The 18,136-nt window shown below is 33.0% G+C and overlaps 1 pseudogene; it reads right to left on the bottom strand.

The window, feature by feature from the left end:
* Positions 1-2,705: 2,705 nt before the first annotated feature.
* On the bottom strand, positions 2,706-16,958 carry LOC108314024 (annotated as a pseudogene).
* Between the last annotated feature and the right edge of the window lie 1,178 nt (positions 16,959-18,136).

Here is an 18,136-nt window from a genome sequence, read left to right as displayed (position 1 = left end):
GACTATTGAAAGCCTGTCAGCTGGTCCAAAAAAGTGCCTCCACACAGGAGAAAGATCCATAAAATACCAAAGATTGCATGTGTAGCATTGGTCATAATGGCTACTCCTTTTTTCCCCACTTGGATGAAGTAAAAAGTGAAGTTCCTGTACAAGCCCTGTGCCCCTGTCTCCTTCAATGCTGGCAGTGACCTGCACAGATAGGATTTCACATTCACACATATAGGCAGACTGTCTCCCCTGTGATCCTAATACTCCATGGTTATCATCTAAAACCCTCTGCTCTCCCACACCATAAATCTTTTTTCTTTTAAAAATTAAAATAAAAGAGGCTGAGCTAGTGAGGATAGAATATATTACCTCATTCTATTTGAGGCCCTGTGGCAACTCAAGATTAACTAAACCACTGAATAATCTCATTTAGAAAAACAGGCATGCAGCTCAAATTGGATCATACTGTTTTCGTTTTTTCTTTCCACCACAGAAGAGATAGGAACAAAATACATTGAAAGAACATACAAATAGCATTAATTGAAACAGTCACTGTTAAAACACTCTCACCAGACTATTCCAAAAACACTTCTGGTCAACTCGGGACTTTGGTATTAAGAATAAAGGGAATTTGATTTGAGAATTTGGATTTTCCATGTCATCCCTATGAATAATATTATATATACACATGAGAACTTATAAGGTACTCATAGTGCTTATATTTGATAATTATATACAACATAAGGGTAAAGAATAATAAAGACATTAAAAGACAAAGTCATTTCTTATAAATATCACAATAATCTACCTTCATATCAATAAATCGATTGATTGCACACAGTGTATTCATAATGAAAAAATACAGCCTTTCTAGTTCAGTAGGATATTGAAAGTATCATATGAGATAACATATATAGATTCAAGTTATTAGATTATTTATCATTTTTCTATGTTTAAAAATGTACATTGCCAAGCCATTCTTAAATACATTGGCATTTGTCTCAGGAGTTTATGCTAGAAATTTGTAGATAAAAGCTGTCCCCAGTTGCTCTGGAGTTACTCTGTTGAATATAGGGTCAAAGACAGGAAATTTATAAAAGATAAAATTTGCCTTCTTATTAGACAAACATATTCCTGGGTCTTTGGAGGAGAAATTTGCCAATAGTTTTCTAAATAAATATATATTTAAAATAAATTTTCCATTCCATGGTAAGAAATGCCACAGTTCGTCAAGGTTTCCCATTCTACCTTTTACTTGGGCACTAGATTTCAAGGAATATTTTGTGTGCTTTTTATCTACCTGTCTTTAAGTCTGATCTGTCTATCTACTGTCATCTATCTATCTATCTATCTATCTATCTATCTATCAATCATATCTCCACCTACCTCCTATATCTCCCTCTTCTCTCTTCCCCCTCTTTCATCTATCTATATGCCTACCTACCTACCAAGGTATTTATTAATCTATCTCTCATTCATCTGCATACCTATTTAAATATTTATCTATCGCTTCATCTATTTTTTTCTTGAGATGAAATATTGGATTAATCCTAATCCCAAATCTCTAGAACACTGTTAAGGGTTTATGCAGGGTACCTCTCTTGTCCAGCCTTTCTTCAATCTATCCTTTCTTCTTTCCTGTATTTCTTATTGTTTAACCTCTCTCCACTTATATTTCTTTTCCAATAGAAGTAATAATTCTGGCACATTGGATATCTATAATTTATTTGCATGTGCTTTTGTTTGATGGGCATACAACTTTAATTTACACAAATGCTGTTATTTTATAAACTCTATTTTTTCCACTCAGCACCATATTTTAAAGGTCTATTCATGTCCTGTGTCTAGAGTTAGTCTGTTTTTCACTAACTGCTATGCAGTTTACATAGTGTTCATACACTACATTTTGTCCCTTCCTTCCAATGATGAACACCTGGATTGCATCCAAATCGCTGCTACTAAAGACAGCACCATAATGAACATTTGTGTATTTTCTCTCATACTTGTGCAACAGTTGCTCTAGAATATACATCCAGGATATGACTATATCTAGATCATAACATATATGTATGTTTAATTTACTTTAATTCAATACTTTCACATTACTCTTCAGAATACCTGGGCCAATTTAAACTCCCACCAGCAATGCCTACAATTTATCTCCACTTCCCAGACAACACTTGCATTATGTATCTTTCTCATCATTGCCACTGTAATAATTACAAATTAATATGTCTTTTCCATAACCTTCTTTTGTGTCTTCACTTCTGTGAAATAATGGTTCACATCTTTTGCCCATTTTTTTCTATTTTGACTTGCTGACATTATGGATTAGCAAGAATTCTTTGTATATTCTGATATTAGACTTTTGTGGTTTTAGTTATTACAAGTAATTTCTGGAAATAATAAACTGGTTTCTTAACTTTGTTCATTGTGTCCATTTGTTGACAGAAAGCCTGTACCAGATGCTATAGAATGTATGAGCAATTCATCTTTGTTAACATTTATTAACCTCTGTTAACTTTTTGAAATTTTTTATCATTATTTTTTCCTGGTTGTCTATCTTTATCATGTACATTTTCCATATTTGCCTCAGTTAATTTACATATAATTACTGTACATGAGAGGTAATGTTATAATGACAAGAATAGTTTCTGCAGCATTAAATATGAATCAAGAAAAGAAGAAATGACTTCAGACAAATAGCTTGAATGAAATTACAAAGGAGGGTGCATTAAAAAAATACCAGCAGTAAGATCTCTTGAAAACTTAAAATGACAGGCTAAAAATAAAAAATAAATGTTCCTTTTAGAAAACACTAATATGCTACTGGTATTCTGTATTCTTCTTCTTTGTTTTAATGGAAGACTTGTATATATTTTTTCCGGCTTGTCCTCCGGAGGCTTTGGCGCAGATGAAATTACATTTTTAAGTTTATTCCAAGTTAAATTTGCCATTGTAGTCACCGAATCATCCTGCATATACTTTAGGTATGCCTGATAACAGGTCCAGTCATAACCTCTTTACCACTAGGGTTTGTTTCTAGAAAGTTTCCAAGTTTACGATCACCTTCTCTTCATCTTTTGTGCTCCTGCAGTTGTTTTGTCCTAGGCATAAATCTGTCAACTGCCTCTTAAGGAGTAATAGCCTTCTGTGCACCAGGGAAGGACACTGGATTATTGAAAGTGTTTACCTGTGTTTTCTGCAAAGAGTCATTGTGGTTATAATGCCATATTGTTTTATCAGGGTTTCTACCATCCTTAGAGGAGTTTGATGCTCTGTCTACATGTCCCCCCAGATCAACACATACATCTTGAGGAGAAATAACATAAAGGCAATTCACAGGAATATGGAAGATAAGGATTTGAGCTCTCTGCAGAAGTGTCCCGAGCAGCTGTACAAAATCCAGACTTCTCTGAGTGGGTCTTATTGAAAATCCTGTGTCTTTATGCTCTGTAACCATTTCTTCTTTGTCACCTAATGGTGTTTATATTATAATTTAAAAAGCGAGGGAAAGAGAAACAGAAGTGGTTTATTGTTTTCATCATTCAGAATCATATAATTTAAAAAATCAGTTAAAAATGTTAACAAATTCTACTCCAAAAAAATTATTTCTTGAGAAAGGAATATATCATGTAGTTTTAAACCTTCATTTTCAGTAGGTTTGCTACATCTGCCTTTCACAGTTTTAGTGTTTTTCTAGTTTCTTCAACTGTTTCAAATTCTGGAGTAAGCACACATAGAGCAATCCACTGAAGAAATTCTGTTCATCCATTTTTCTCTTGGCTGTCCTTGCACTTTCTAAGTTCATAAATTTAGTAAGATAAACTTCAGTAAAGTCTTCTGCTGGGTATTCATCTAGAGCATTGTACTGTTCAATTGCACCATATAAAGCGAGTTGTTCAACTAATTCTCATGGCTCCCACAACAGGATCTCCTTGTATTAATAAGTACTGAGATTCCAAATTGATCCTATATTCCTTGACAGCAGAATGTTGTCATCCCTGACGATACTTGTCTGGCCTGCATGTCGCATACCTCCCTCTGGACGTGGTGGTCAAATAAACTCCCTGGCTCCCCACAGCTCAATGCCACCTTGCCTACTTTGATCCTCCCCTCCCTCTTTTAACTTTATAGACTTATCTTTCTCAATTGGAACTTTGATTCTTTTGATGTGTACCTCTTTGTATGGCATCAGATAGAAATTCAGTTTTATTTTCTCCATAAAGTAAGCCAGTATTCATACATCATCAACTAAATATTCAGTTGTTGGCACATTGATCCATGTACTATTAAAATATATGATTTTCTTTTTGGAAAACAAGCAAGCTGGAAGGCAATGAAGTGACATTTCTAAAGTGATGGAAAAAATATGTGTGTTATGTATATATATATTTTCAGACAGATACTACGAGACTTTACGGCTGGAGGCATACTGTATAAGAAAGATTTAACATTTTTTCTTCTTTTTTTTTGAGACAGGGTCTTACTGTCACCCAGGCTGGAATGCAGTGGTGTGATGTCACTGTAACCTCTTCTGGGTTCATGTGATTCTTGTGCCTCAGCCTCCCAAGATTTAACATTTCTTTGGATATTTTGTACATGAAAGACTGTAAGTATTATTTAAATGTAGATTATGATTAATTAAATATGTATATTTCAAGCTCTAAGTCAACGACTAAATTTTCTTTAAAAAAATGAGGTCAATATAGGTAATAAAAGGGTGTCATAAGTATTACCAAATTAAAAGAAAAACAGAGAAAGAGAGGAGAACAATATTTTAAAAAGAACACATGGAACAAATAGAAAACAGATGTTAAGATGGTATATTCTGGCCAACCATATCAATAATGATATTAAATGTGAATGGCCTAAGTATACCAATTAAAAGATGGAGATTGTCATATTGAATTAAAATAAAAACAAATTAACCTATGTGCTATCTATAAGAAACCCTTTTCAAATATGAAGTTAAGGAAAGGATGCAAGCAAAAAGAAGACAAAAGATATTGTATGTGTTATATATGAATTGTGTCCCTCAAAATTATGTAATTTGAGACTCTAATTCCCAATGACTGTATTTGGAGATAGGGCTGTTAATAGGTAAACAAGATCAAGTGAGACTATAAGGATAGGGTCTTAATCCTGTGGGATTGGTAGCCTTACAGGAAGAGAGAGAAATCTCTTTCTCCTTTTCCATTCACATGCACACGGAAAGGCTGTGTGAGCAGATGGCAAGAAAGTGGTCATCTGTCAGCCAGGAAGAGGGCCCTCATCATAACTCAGATGTGCTATGTATAAGATTTCTAGCCTCCAAAGCGATGAGAAAATAAATTTCTGTGCTTTAGACATCTAGTTTATGAGATTTTTTTATGGCAGTCTGAGCAGACTAAGTCACCATACAAACCTTAACTAAAAGAAAACTGAAGTAGCTGTGTTAATATCAGACAAACTTCAGAACAAAGAATATTATAAGAGATATATAGGGTTATTATATAACCTTATATAAGACAACGGGGGTTCAGTTTTCCAAGATGTGACAATTTTAAGCATTTTACACCTAAAAATAGAGTTTCAAAATACATTTTTTAAAAAGAGAACTGATATCCCATTGAGGCAGAGGCAGGTGGATCACCTAAGGTCAGGAGTTGGAGACCAGCCTGACCAACATGGTGACACCCTGTCTCTACTAAAAATACAAAAATTAGCCAGGCATGGTGGAGTGCACCTGTAGTTCTATCTACTCTGCAGGCTGAGGCACAAGACTTGCTTGAACCTGGGAGGCAGAGGTTGCAGTGAGCCAAGATCATGCCATTGCACTCCAGACTGGGTGACAGAGTGAGACTCCATCTCAAAAATAAATACATAAATAACTGAAAACAATGGGAAAATGTACAATTATAGTTGAAGACTTTGATATCCTAATCTCAGTAATGGATAGAACAAAGTATACAGAAAATTGCTAAGCACGTAGAAGACTTAACACTATCAACAAACTGAACTAATAACATGTATAGGTCCCTACATCCAACAAAACCAAAAATACATAATATTCTTTAGCACACATAGAACTTTTACCAAGACACATCATATTCTGAGTCATAAAACAAATCTAAAATTTAAAGGAATGAAAAGTATACAAAGTATGTTCACAGATCATAACCAAATTATATTAGAAATGATGAGCAGAAATATCTAAACAATCGCCGATATTTGGAGGTTAAGTAACATACTTCTAACTAACATATGGGTTAAGAGGAAGGCTCAAGGGAAATTACATATATATATATATATATATATATGTATATATATATAATGAAAATGCAATATATCACAATTTTGGGGATGTAATTAAAAGTAGATGAAGAGTTGAAATCAGTATGCTTCTGCCTTAAGAACTGCCTTGCTTAGTTTCCTAATGTATGGGGATTTTGTGATTACCTTTTTTTTTGTTGTTGTTTCCTAGTAGAATTCCTTTGGGCTTAGAAAACATTTTCTGTGTAACTTCAGTATAATATTATAATATTTTTTTGAGATTTGCATTATGACTCAGGAAGTATTCAATCATTTTGTACATCCTGTATGCATTTGAAAACAACATACTTTTCAGTATGACATGGTCTGTCAACTAGGTCAAGTATGTGAATTGGGTTATTTAACTATTCTATATACCTAATGATTTGATGCCCACTTATGCTACCATTTAATAAGTGGTTTATTAAATGTTTATGATTGTATATTTATGATTATATATTTATTTTTTGGCACTTCATTTTTGGGCAATCTACTTGATGTATGCATTTAGCTCTCATAAGTTCAAAATTAGACTTTTATTTTCAAGTAGTCATTCACAGTGTTTCCTATTAGTCCCTTAAGTCTAGGTGCCTTCATAGATTTAAGTTATTGACATTGCTCTATGATTTGTTTCAAGGAGAAAAGCAGCAACTTAAGCTAGTTCTCTATTTGTCAGGAACCAGAAGCCAAGAAGGTTTATTTTTAGACATTTCCAAATAACTCATCATCAATTAATTATATTTACAAATACATACTACACACACATATATATATATGCATATATAGTATACATTTATACATATGGCTGTATATATAGAAGCATTGACATTGATTTTTACATATATAACATACTGTCCTGGCTTACTATTTTGGCACAAAATGGCATGACTTTTTAACCCATGTGTAGTATCCTGCTGAAAGTTTTTATAGTTTTTATAGGAAAATGATCAAAATGTAGGACTGAGTTACAAAGCCTATTACTTGAACTTGTGATTGGCCTGCTGCCTTTCCATAAGTAGACATTTCCTTGAATTGCGAGCAATAATTGGACACTAGAGAGCTATTATTTGTGGGGCCTCTAAGTAAATTTTGTTTTAATGCAAAGCCAAAGTGGAGTGCTGGTAAAGGGTATCTGGAAATATGGTTCAACGTATCTGGATGTAGTGGTTTTGTATGGAAAACACATTTCCTTTTCACTAGGGCATAGCATCTGAAAAGTTGGCTATATGCATAATCCTTGATACTTCTGGATGATATCATTATCAGAGTTAAAAAAAAGTAAGTGCATTAACATCTCCAAAGCAGTGCACTGTGTTTCTTGCCTTTTTATTTTTTATGTTTTCAACATTTCTTTGTATAAGATTCTATTACAATTTTAAGCCCACAATTAGGAGACATTATTTAGGGAATATGTTATCATTTGTACATTATTTTGAAATGTCTTTTCGAAACATAAAAAATTACTAACTGGATTAGGATTGAAATTTTTATATGTTTTTCCTGCTTCCCTGCCCCTAAAATTAAATAGTCTATCAGGATAATATCTAAAGGATGAGACTGAAGTCAGCTAACTGTAGTATATCTGTTTCTGGATCCGAGATGGTAAATTTAGGGATCTGAGGAAAATAATCTGATAAGAGTTGAAAAATTAAAGGTGGTAAGAGAGAAAGTTAGTGCATTGAATGTGTCTCAACATGAACCTTTTTTTGCAGGTGTGAACTCATGATTTATTTTGACTCTCAGAGGCTCTTTTTAAACAAAATATTAGATCATCTAATCATTTAATAAGCATAATTTAGACATGTGTAATTAACAATATCAACTTCTTCTTAATATCAAAATTGATGAAAAAATGAATTGAGTTAAAACAATACTTTGTGAGTGTGTGTGTGTGTGTGTGTGTGTGTGTGTAACAATTGGTTTGGGCACATATAGGAGTAATTAAGGTATAAAACTTTCAATCCTCTGTCTCTCAACATTAAGAGACATCTCAACACTTGATAGCCTCTTTGATCATGTGTTTGGTTATATGTTTATTTTTTCTAGTTGTTGTGTCATACTTATCTTGCAAATGCCTCTTTTCTTTTAGAGATCAGAAGTTATTCTATCTGTGAGGACAGAATGTGCATTTTCTAACCAACTTTGAATTTTCTTAGTGTCCCATAGTTTAGTATAAAATTTTCTATTTATACCAAAAAGTAGTCTTGTTTTATAACTCCTACTCATTCTACTAAGTTTCCTTATGTCTGGTTTTTGGTCTACCACAATCCACTGGGATCAGTTTCCATGGGTAATAACAAATTACCATAAACTAGGTGGCTAACAAACAACAGATATTTATTTCTTCCAGTTCTAGATGGTGGAAAGTCTAAGATCAAGGTACTTGAAGATTCTGCCTGGTGAGGGCTCACTCTTTGGTTTGCAGATAGTATTTTATTACTGTGTCCTCATATGGTGGAAGGGGCAAAGAAGCTACCTCAGGCCTCATTTATAAAGGTACTAATCTCATTTATGTGGGCTCCACCCTCATGACCTAATCACTACCCAAATGCCTCACCTCTTAACATGGCTACATTAAGAATTATGTTTCCATGTACAAATTATAAGGGATCACAAGCATTCAGACCATAGCAGTTACCTTCCTTTGTGCTCTGCATGTGTTATCAATGCAATAATTTCCTTTTCAGAAGGTTCCCTCTGGAATAGATCTCATATTTTCAGGACGTGTTTTGAACTCTGCCTCTTTGTTGTTGTTTTAATTTAATTTAATTTTAAGTTCTGGGATAGCTTTTCAGGACCTGTAGGTTTGTTCCCCTATGAACTCTGCCTTTAAATCAATGATTATTCTGTGAGATCTGGTTTTGCTAATGATTCAACTAGACTAACTGCAGTTCTCACTGGTAATAAGTTGATTTAACTAGTCTTATACTTGACAATGTGCTAATGCTGATAATTACATTTCTTGTTTCTACTCACAAGTCTGTTTTTATCTGACAGTTTATTCTAAAAGATTGTGAAAGCATTATAATTTATCTGTGTGTATATTAATTTCTTGAAAATATATCATTAAACATTTTAGCACAAAAAATAACTGGTACTTTCTTATGTGCTTTATATAGTTTAGGTTGGTACAAAAGTAATTGTGGTTTGTTTCATTGCAAGTAATAGCAAAAACCACAATTACTTTTGCATCAGCCTAATACTTTTAAAACCTTAGTCTATTGTATTTTGGGCCTGATAAGAGTTAAAGTCCCTGTCCTATATGCCTTCAAGCCTATTTGTGGTTGGAGGAAAACATCTGGGCAGTAATAATTCTTTATTTTTTCTAGTCTTCTTCCCTCTTCTACTTGTTCTATTTTCCATGATATTCATGTTAAATGTATAATTCTGAGGAGTTTAAATTCAATTTTTGTAAAACACTAATTTGTTCTTCTGCAAATTTAAATACCGGCAGCAAAAAGCAATAGTAAATCCATTGGTAATGTTGCTATTTCAATATGGGTCTTTTGAGAGACAGAGCATAATCATTGTTCAGGTCTGCTTTGGGAAATTAGTAGGAGACTTTGTTTTATTTATTGGCATTCACCTGCAAGATGTATGTTTTCCATTGTTCACCTGGAGCCCTTTTGTTTCAATCTAGACTCTTTCTAAAGGCATAAGGAATTATGTACTTAATAAATGTGCCAATATACTGATTTCAAGTCATGAAACACAGTATTTTTGTATAAACTTGCTCACTGGAGAAACCTGACAGAAATTTATTCAGTTTCTGCTGTGCTAGAAATTAAAAGAAAGATCCAATAAAGTTGATTGCCCAATAATCAGGTCCATGGTATGTGTAAATGTGGCTTTCTGAAGATTAGTGTAAACCCCCCTGTTCTTTCATACATGGCAGAGGTGAGAGAAGAGTTGGTACTTTTGTTTGCAACTTTTCTTATAGTCTTTATTAGCAGGCTTGGGATAGAGCACAGGTTCATTTTATTATATTATTCTTTGGATATAAATATGACAGTTTCACCTTTCCTCATGTATTTCATCCATAGCTTCATTTATGCATGCTCCATTTGCACTGCAGTTCAGGTAGCCTGAAAAGCAGCATGCCCTGGTTTTATACACAAAGTACCACTACTCTCTCGACTAAAGCACAGAAGGACATCCGGTTTCTGGTGGGGTACTGGAACAGAACATGGTCTGTCCTGACCAGCCCCTCCCTGTCTCTGCATGTTATGTTCTCAGCATATTCTACACTTATTCTTTAGAACTACAAGCAAAACAAATGGAAAGAACTGGTTCAGTCCAAGGCCACCCAGAGAACTGTCCTGCGCCATGGAGACTTTAGTGGATATTATCAACCTTCAGTGACAGGAGGTAAAAGAACTTTGTAAAATGAAAACAGAGACTCAGAAAAGCAAACTTAAGAATCTACAAGTATTATAAATCTCTGTGTGATATCCACACAGAGTTCATTGCTGTTAAAATCTCACTTCATCACTGACTGGGAAATAGCTACAATTTCCTGAAGCGTTGCTGCTACTACAGCAGAATAGTATAATTAGTCATCAAAATTGAGTAATTGAATAGTTAGATTATAATATTCAAAGCTTTTGCGAAAACCGTTATTCCAATTGTCTTTCCAACAATAGGAAAATAATAACATTCAGGGAAACAATGAAAGAATTGTGCATTTTTACTTTTAAAATAGCTCATGAGACATGAGTTGTCTATTACAGTAAACATTTAAATGCAATAGAAGAAAAACTAGTTATATTTGTTTTGAATTTTTCATTTTCTCTTTAAAATGTTAAATATAATATTCCATTTAATTCAAGTTGAGCGAAGCCCATTATGTAAGTCTACACTATCTTTGTAAAGAATGAACAAATCTTTTAGTTTCCTGTTGTATATATGATCAGATGCCCTATGAAATAGAATCTACATCTCATTATCAATAATTACATGCCACAATTAGGGTACTTTGTGAGATCTTTTATTGAAAGGCTGTTGGGGTTTTTGCCTCTAATTCAATCTGTTTTATTAAAGTAAGTAGATGTATGAATACCTAAGTTTTTAATACGCTGGAAAAGATTCTGAGGCTGAAGACCTAGGTCCTTTGTTGTTGAGCTGAAGAGATGTTGCTACTCAGAGAATTGGAACTAGCTCAGCATTGTTGTTAACATAATGCCAGATTTATATAGTTGTCCCCACGCCTCAAAGAATTCAGTCTTTCTGCCCAGACTTAAAGAAAAATAACTTAATATAAAGCTGTGAAAGAGTAAGGCAATGCATGTAAAGACATTTTACAACATTCTAGCCAGATCTAGCCCCAAAAGATTTGGTAAAATTTAAAGTAGCATGGAAGAATTGATTGGAGATCTGGCAATAGTTAAAATGGGAAAATCCAGAACTCTATATTATTGCAGCTAAAGAGGAAATTTCAAGAGGAATTAAAGACATTTGCTGCTTTTCCAAGGTCTTTAAATAATATTGATGAAATATCATAGGCTAACTTTTCCACTCCTGAAATTCAGTAATTGAATTCTAAAATCTAAATCTAAAACTATTTTTAGCTTTAAAAGATTTTGCTTTTCTAGAAAGAAGGCATTATCTGTCTTTTCTACAATCTATTAACTATTAATTTTATTAATATCAAAGTACTAAATTTTGATTACTTAATTGGTATGTTTCTTCAAAAAAAGGATTCTGATTTTCTAATGTTTTATGGTAGGCAAAAGTTCAATACACTCTTCAGAGTGGTGTTAAGACATTTCTGATGTCTAAAAAGCACAAGGGTGTAGCACCTCTCCCATCCTACTGATAATAGACTTCTAATGGTGCCAGGAGGGAAAGAAGAATGTAAGAAACTTTAGGAAAGGAGCATCAACCTAATGGAATTTCCCATGTCTCTGAAATACTTAAATAATTAGAGAAGGACAAATTAACTGGTTACAAATAAAGTACATCCTTGGCTTCTCAATATATATCCCCTTAGCATGGCATGTCAGGTTTTGTATTATCTGACTCCAACCTATGTTTGCAGCTTCGTCCTCTGGTACTCGACTTTTGTAATCCCTGATCCAGCAATACACATCATTTTCTGTTTTCTGAATGTGTCGTGTATTTTATATTTCAATCTTTCCTGGAATTATATCATCTCTACATTGAATTTCTATTATTTCGGCACTTGGATGCTTGGAGCTCCTTCCTTCAACATTCATTTCAAGTATCAGTGCCTATGCAGCTTCTCTGTCTTCCTAGTCCAAATTAGTAACTCCTACCTCTGTGTACACCTGCTATTCTTTTAAACTATTCCATTACATTTCATTTTACAGTGTATTTATTCATTTTTTTTAACTTGTCAACTAGGTAATTATGTCAAATGCTGCCTTTTTCATCTTTGTGTCTGTCTTAGTGTAGTGCTCAGAGTAAGTACTGATAAACAATCCTATTTAGGAATAGCCTGTGTTAGGGGAAAGCGTAATTTTTAAAAATTTCTTTATAAAGAAGATATTTCATTACCGTTGCCAGATTTAAGATTGTGTTCCTTGGACCCTTTTATTGCTTTTAGCGTAGAAGGATTGAGAGACTTGTAATTTATTGTATTCATATATTTTTTTATAATAACTATAGTTAATGCATAGTTTTCCTTTGTCAACATCTAGTGAAGTGGATGTGTTTGAAATTCTAATTCTCTACAGTTATGTCTTTATAATAATAGTGAAATTTATGACAGTTATGTTAAAGGGAAAATTGGCTCATTAAGAAATTAGGTCTTTTACTTGAATTTGAATCTGTATAACAAATTCAGTTAAAACAGTTAAAATTTAAGTAACATCCACACCTGAATTCTCCTGAAGTATAATATTTTGCCATGTGCCACTTCAAATTTTATTTAATAACTTCTGTTTAACAGTGGTTTGCGATAAATCAAATCAAATATTAACAAACACCTTCAGTTATTTCATTGACTCTTTTTCTGAATTTTTAAGTTGAAGCAGCTTGTTTTACATTCACGTGGGCCAAGAACTCCATCTTTCAGGCATCTGATTGGTTATAGTTAACACTTCTCGAGATACATTGTAAGAATCTGAGAAAAGTTAAAGAGGTTTGAAAATATTCTTTAAAAATTAAATTATTTATAGTTTTTGAGAGTTGTATAATTTCAGGTATGTTACATTTTCTTTTTGTGGCATTTCCATGTACTCCATCAATCACAATTTCCGCAGCACAATTAGTGACTCATACCAGGTATAGGCAAGAAGAACATTCTGTGGTAAAATGAGTTTAGGAAAATTGTTATTTAAACTGTTTCAACAATTTTTTTTACTCATCATTATTATCAACATGGGTTCCCAGATAGGCTAATTCATTGTGAGTTTCCAGAATAGTTGATCGAATGTGAGGCATGTTTGCTCATATACTTTTTTGAGGAGTGTCTTAAGTAATTGATATTATAAGTAGATCTTACGTTTTTCTCATTACATTTGATAAAGCTAATATAAATAAAACCTCCATACTACAAGTTTTTTTTTTTTTTTTACTTGATCTTCCTGTGAAGTAACAGCAATTTTGTTCCAGGTAATTCTATTTCTTATTCAATAATTATGTTTAAGAAAAGTACTTTGTACCAAATGCTGTTCTACACACTGTGTATACAACAGAAATAAAAATATTATTTATTATTTATTTTATCAATATTATTTATATTATTCATATTGAGATAATATTGCAATATTGTCTCTTATAGAACTTTCATTTCAGAAAAATTAACTTATCAACTAGAAGAAAATCAAATTCCATTCTTGAAATTGCTTTGTGTGTATGTGTGTGCATTTTGCATTCTTAAAATATCACATATCTTAGAAACTCTAGAAATGCTGTTGATTGTCATAAAAATATGCAGAGTCTAGAAAATGTCACAAAATATGTAGAGAAGTCATGTTTTAATGAGCTTCAAGGGTAAAATATTTGGAACTAGTTTTCTTCACCTAGAAAATTGATTTAGGTTTGATTAAATTCCACTTGAATAATTTTATTTATTTTATGTTTATGTATTCTTTGCAAGGGAAAAAAACACAATTTAAAACTCCATGAAGGAATAAATCACTGGATTAGGATCCAAGGGACATATGTTACATCAATACTTTGTAAAGATTATTTGTCAGGCATAATTTGGTTAAGAGTGTGAACATATGCAAGTCACTTATATTTTTATGACCTCAGACTTTTTTCATACATAAAGTGAGATGACTTGGCTATGTGCACCCTAAAATATGTTTTTCAGTCCTATGCTCTGATAACAGAATCTGAATTTTAGAATGCTTTTGTAGCAGAAAAGGAATGAAAGTATTTGTTTAAAAATTTTAGAGATAATGCCCTTCTATTCACAGATGAATCATCTGCAGGTATAATTATTTCTTCATCTGTGCAGTAAATTCTACTGTGAGGACTCATATATGGTGGCAAGTATATGCCTAAGAGAATACTGTGTATGACCTAGGGGAATGCTTTATCTGTATGGGAAACCATTCAAATTGGCCAAGGTATATGTTTTTTTAAATTATTTTAATTTTATTCTGAATATTTGGTAGCACAATATAGCTGCAAGCTGTAGGAAACAGCATGGAAGAAGAAACTGCATTATCTGACTATCTCTGCTTGTTTACTCTCTGACTTTGAGTAAGCCATTTTATCTCTCACAGCTAGTTGTTTTTTTTTTTTTCCACGGAAAAAGAGTTGAGTCTGATATATTTCACATCCTTTCCAAACGTATAGTTCTCTATATGTATTTGGGATGCATGCTTTGCCTTCTCCCAAAATGGATATAAGAATACCTATTTCACAGGACATCTTTATTAAAATCTTTAAAAAATTCTCTAAGGACTGACACCTTATATAATGGGATGAAAGAAATAGTATTTGTAGAGTATCACATCTTCTGTTCTAGATTTATCTTCTGATAGATTACTCAGCAAATAGCTCCTTTTATGAATATCAGCATACTTGGTGGTTTGTACAGCTGTACTGCCACCATACTTTTTCTAAAGACTGCCACAGCAGTTGAGCTAGTGATTTTTGACTTGGCTGTTAGAAGGAAGCTGCCGAGTGACTGTAAATGAAGTCAGATTGGGCAACTTTATTAAGCCAATATATGAAAGGACACTGCGGTATCTTTCTCAGAGGAGATATTTAACTAAGACCACAATTAAATCTTTATTCTCACCCAAACTAATATATGTATCTAGAAATAGTAAGCTAATTTGAGAATACCATTTTACCCTGAGGTTGCTTTATTTTATAAAGACTGAAGTTCATAAATTGATCATGTGGGATAAAATACTAGTGGTTATATTTCTTTGGACTTTGGACTTCTTTGGATTTGGTGGTCCAAAGGAGGACTTGGATGAGGATAGGAATGGTTCAGCTATTTTGTAGTTTCAAGCAGGGATAGCTCCACAATTGCACTCTAAGTAGTGGAAATTACTTTGAAAACAAACTCTAACTGCAACTCATTGATGAGAAATTGAAAGCATCTTACACAAATTCCCTCTCTATGGTATCATAATCCCAGAGAAACAGAGAAATAGAAAAAAATTAAAGAGATTGGTTTGCCTCTGTCACTTATTCTCAGAAATGGGTGCCATTTTTCATCTATTTCGTCCATTGTTTCCTCTCTGAATGATTCCATCAAATAGACTTGCTTTTCTGTTTCATTCCTGCTTTTTTTTGGTGTGTTTTTTTTGTTTGTTTGTTTATTTTGTTTTGTTTCATATAAAACTGAGATGGCTATGAATAATTCAGGAGAATCCCTTTTATATAAACTTGAATACTGATATGTAACCCCCCTCCCTGGTCTGTCTCTTTTTCTATGTGCTATACCCATTGTTTGCTCTAACCCAACCATCCTGAATTCAGAATACTGAGGGTCATCCTGTTTGCATTGCCATAAGTTTGTACATGCTTTTGCACTTCTAGCTATAATGCCTTTCTGTTCTCCCACTTTAATATCAAGATCTCAAGAATCATAGTATTGTCTGACCTCCTATTTCCTCTTCCCAGATGGTAAAATACATCTACGTATTTATATATTCATAATTCTCATCAAACAATATTATTAATTATTGATGATTAATCAAAATATTGTTAATTATTTATATTGTCATTGGTTTTCTTTCTAATTCAATTGTGAGCTCCGTGAAGGGCAGGGCTCTGTCTTCATATTTGAGTGTTTTGAACCTACCACTGTGTCCAAATATAAAGGCCACTGAAACTCAATAAGAGAGGAAATTAAAAAAATGATACCTAAAGTTTTATACAGTGCACAAAGCACATATTTGATAAAAAGATAAAGGAGATTTATTTCTGATCTTGAGTTTTGTTTTTTGTTCTATTATTGTTGTTAACTTTTGTTTTAGAATTCGAAAAAAAAACCACACACACACATTAAGGTAAAAGGATTTCATTAAAAAACAAATGCCTTACCCAAATTTTGAAGTAGCATTACCCAGAATAGTTTTTCCTGTGTGCTTTGAGTACTTCCAACATGTACAACTAGGAGGAAAGAAACCTCAAAGGGAATAGAAATGCTTATCACACTAGGAGGGATCCCTTTTAAAGAAGAAGCAGGTGCTTACCTGAACATCACTATAAGATTCTATTACTACTTTAGATGCTTCCATGAATAAGAATAAAAACACATGAGAACTAGAAGCTTTTCCATGCACCCCCACTTTAGGAAAGGATATGGAAACATGGATATCTGAATATTAAGGTCATAGACAGCTGGGGGCGATTTCCTTTATGGCTTCTGTGTGTCTCCTGTTAACACACACCCTGTAGTCAGTGAGCCATTAAGAGAAGTTCACAATTGTTGGCTCTGGCTAAAAAATGCCTGTAATAGGGTTCAGTGAATGTGCTAAATCTATATGCAATTTCTTGCAAAAAAAAAAAAAAAAAACCTCTAGGTTTGGTTTTCTAAAGAAAATAAAAAAGTTCAATGAAATCTGCTTTACATAACCCTCTGCAAGGAACAATAAAATGACTGTAATGTAGATAATTTCTTCCCATATGGAAAAAATATAAGTATTTGTGTAGCCCTGTACTAGTTGAAAATTTCTGTTCAATCTATTTAAAATTTATATGGTGCTTTAAAATATGTTGCATGATAACCAAATAGAGTAATTATTTCAAAATATCTGGTGTTCCACCATGGTATATATTGTTTAAATGTTACACAAAGAAGCACATTTTTCTGTGTTTTGATCTATTTTCATATTATTCTAACTTATACCTGTAGTCAATACAATTCATAATCCTTATAAAAATAAATGAAAACCATATTATTTCTATTTGAAGAAAAAGAAAATTAGTTAATGAATTGGGAACAATATCTAGAGTGCCACTGAACTGAGGACAATCCACATAGTAGGTAATATGGCACACAGCAGAGATCAAATAGCTAGAGGCAATAACATCCTTTATCCGACAATGCTAGCTTTTTAGTTTACTTCTCTAAATTTGGTGGGAACCCTGTTTTAGTAAATATAATCTGCTACTGATATTAGATGTTAATGCAGAATGTAATATTTTCCATGCTTGCTTTTAAGTTCAAGTTTTGTTTTTATAATTAAGAAATCTTATGGTGATATTTGGAGCCTTTTTCACACTCAATATATTTTCTGAAATTGGGCCTCATGAAGGTCTGGCAATATTTTTTAATGCTAGCAAGTACTGAATACTAGCTAGCTAGCCAGCTGCTGCTGTAAGTGCTGTGGTAGTACTCAGGAAAAACATAGCTATATATATTTATATGTATAAAGCACTCACCAAAACCCAGTGGCTTAAGACAATGAAGATC

Source organism: Cebus imitator, unplaced genomic scaffold (assembly GCF_001604975.1).
Source record: "Cebus imitator isolate Cc_AM_T3 unplaced genomic scaffold, Cebus_imitator-1.0 Scaffold146, whole genome shotgun sequence".
NCBI classification, from domain to species: Eukaryota; Metazoa; Chordata; class Mammalia; order Primates; family Cebidae; genus Cebus; species Cebus imitator.
The sequence above is the reverse complement of the archived record's forward strand: the minus strand, read 5'-3'. Positions and strand labels throughout refer to the sequence as shown.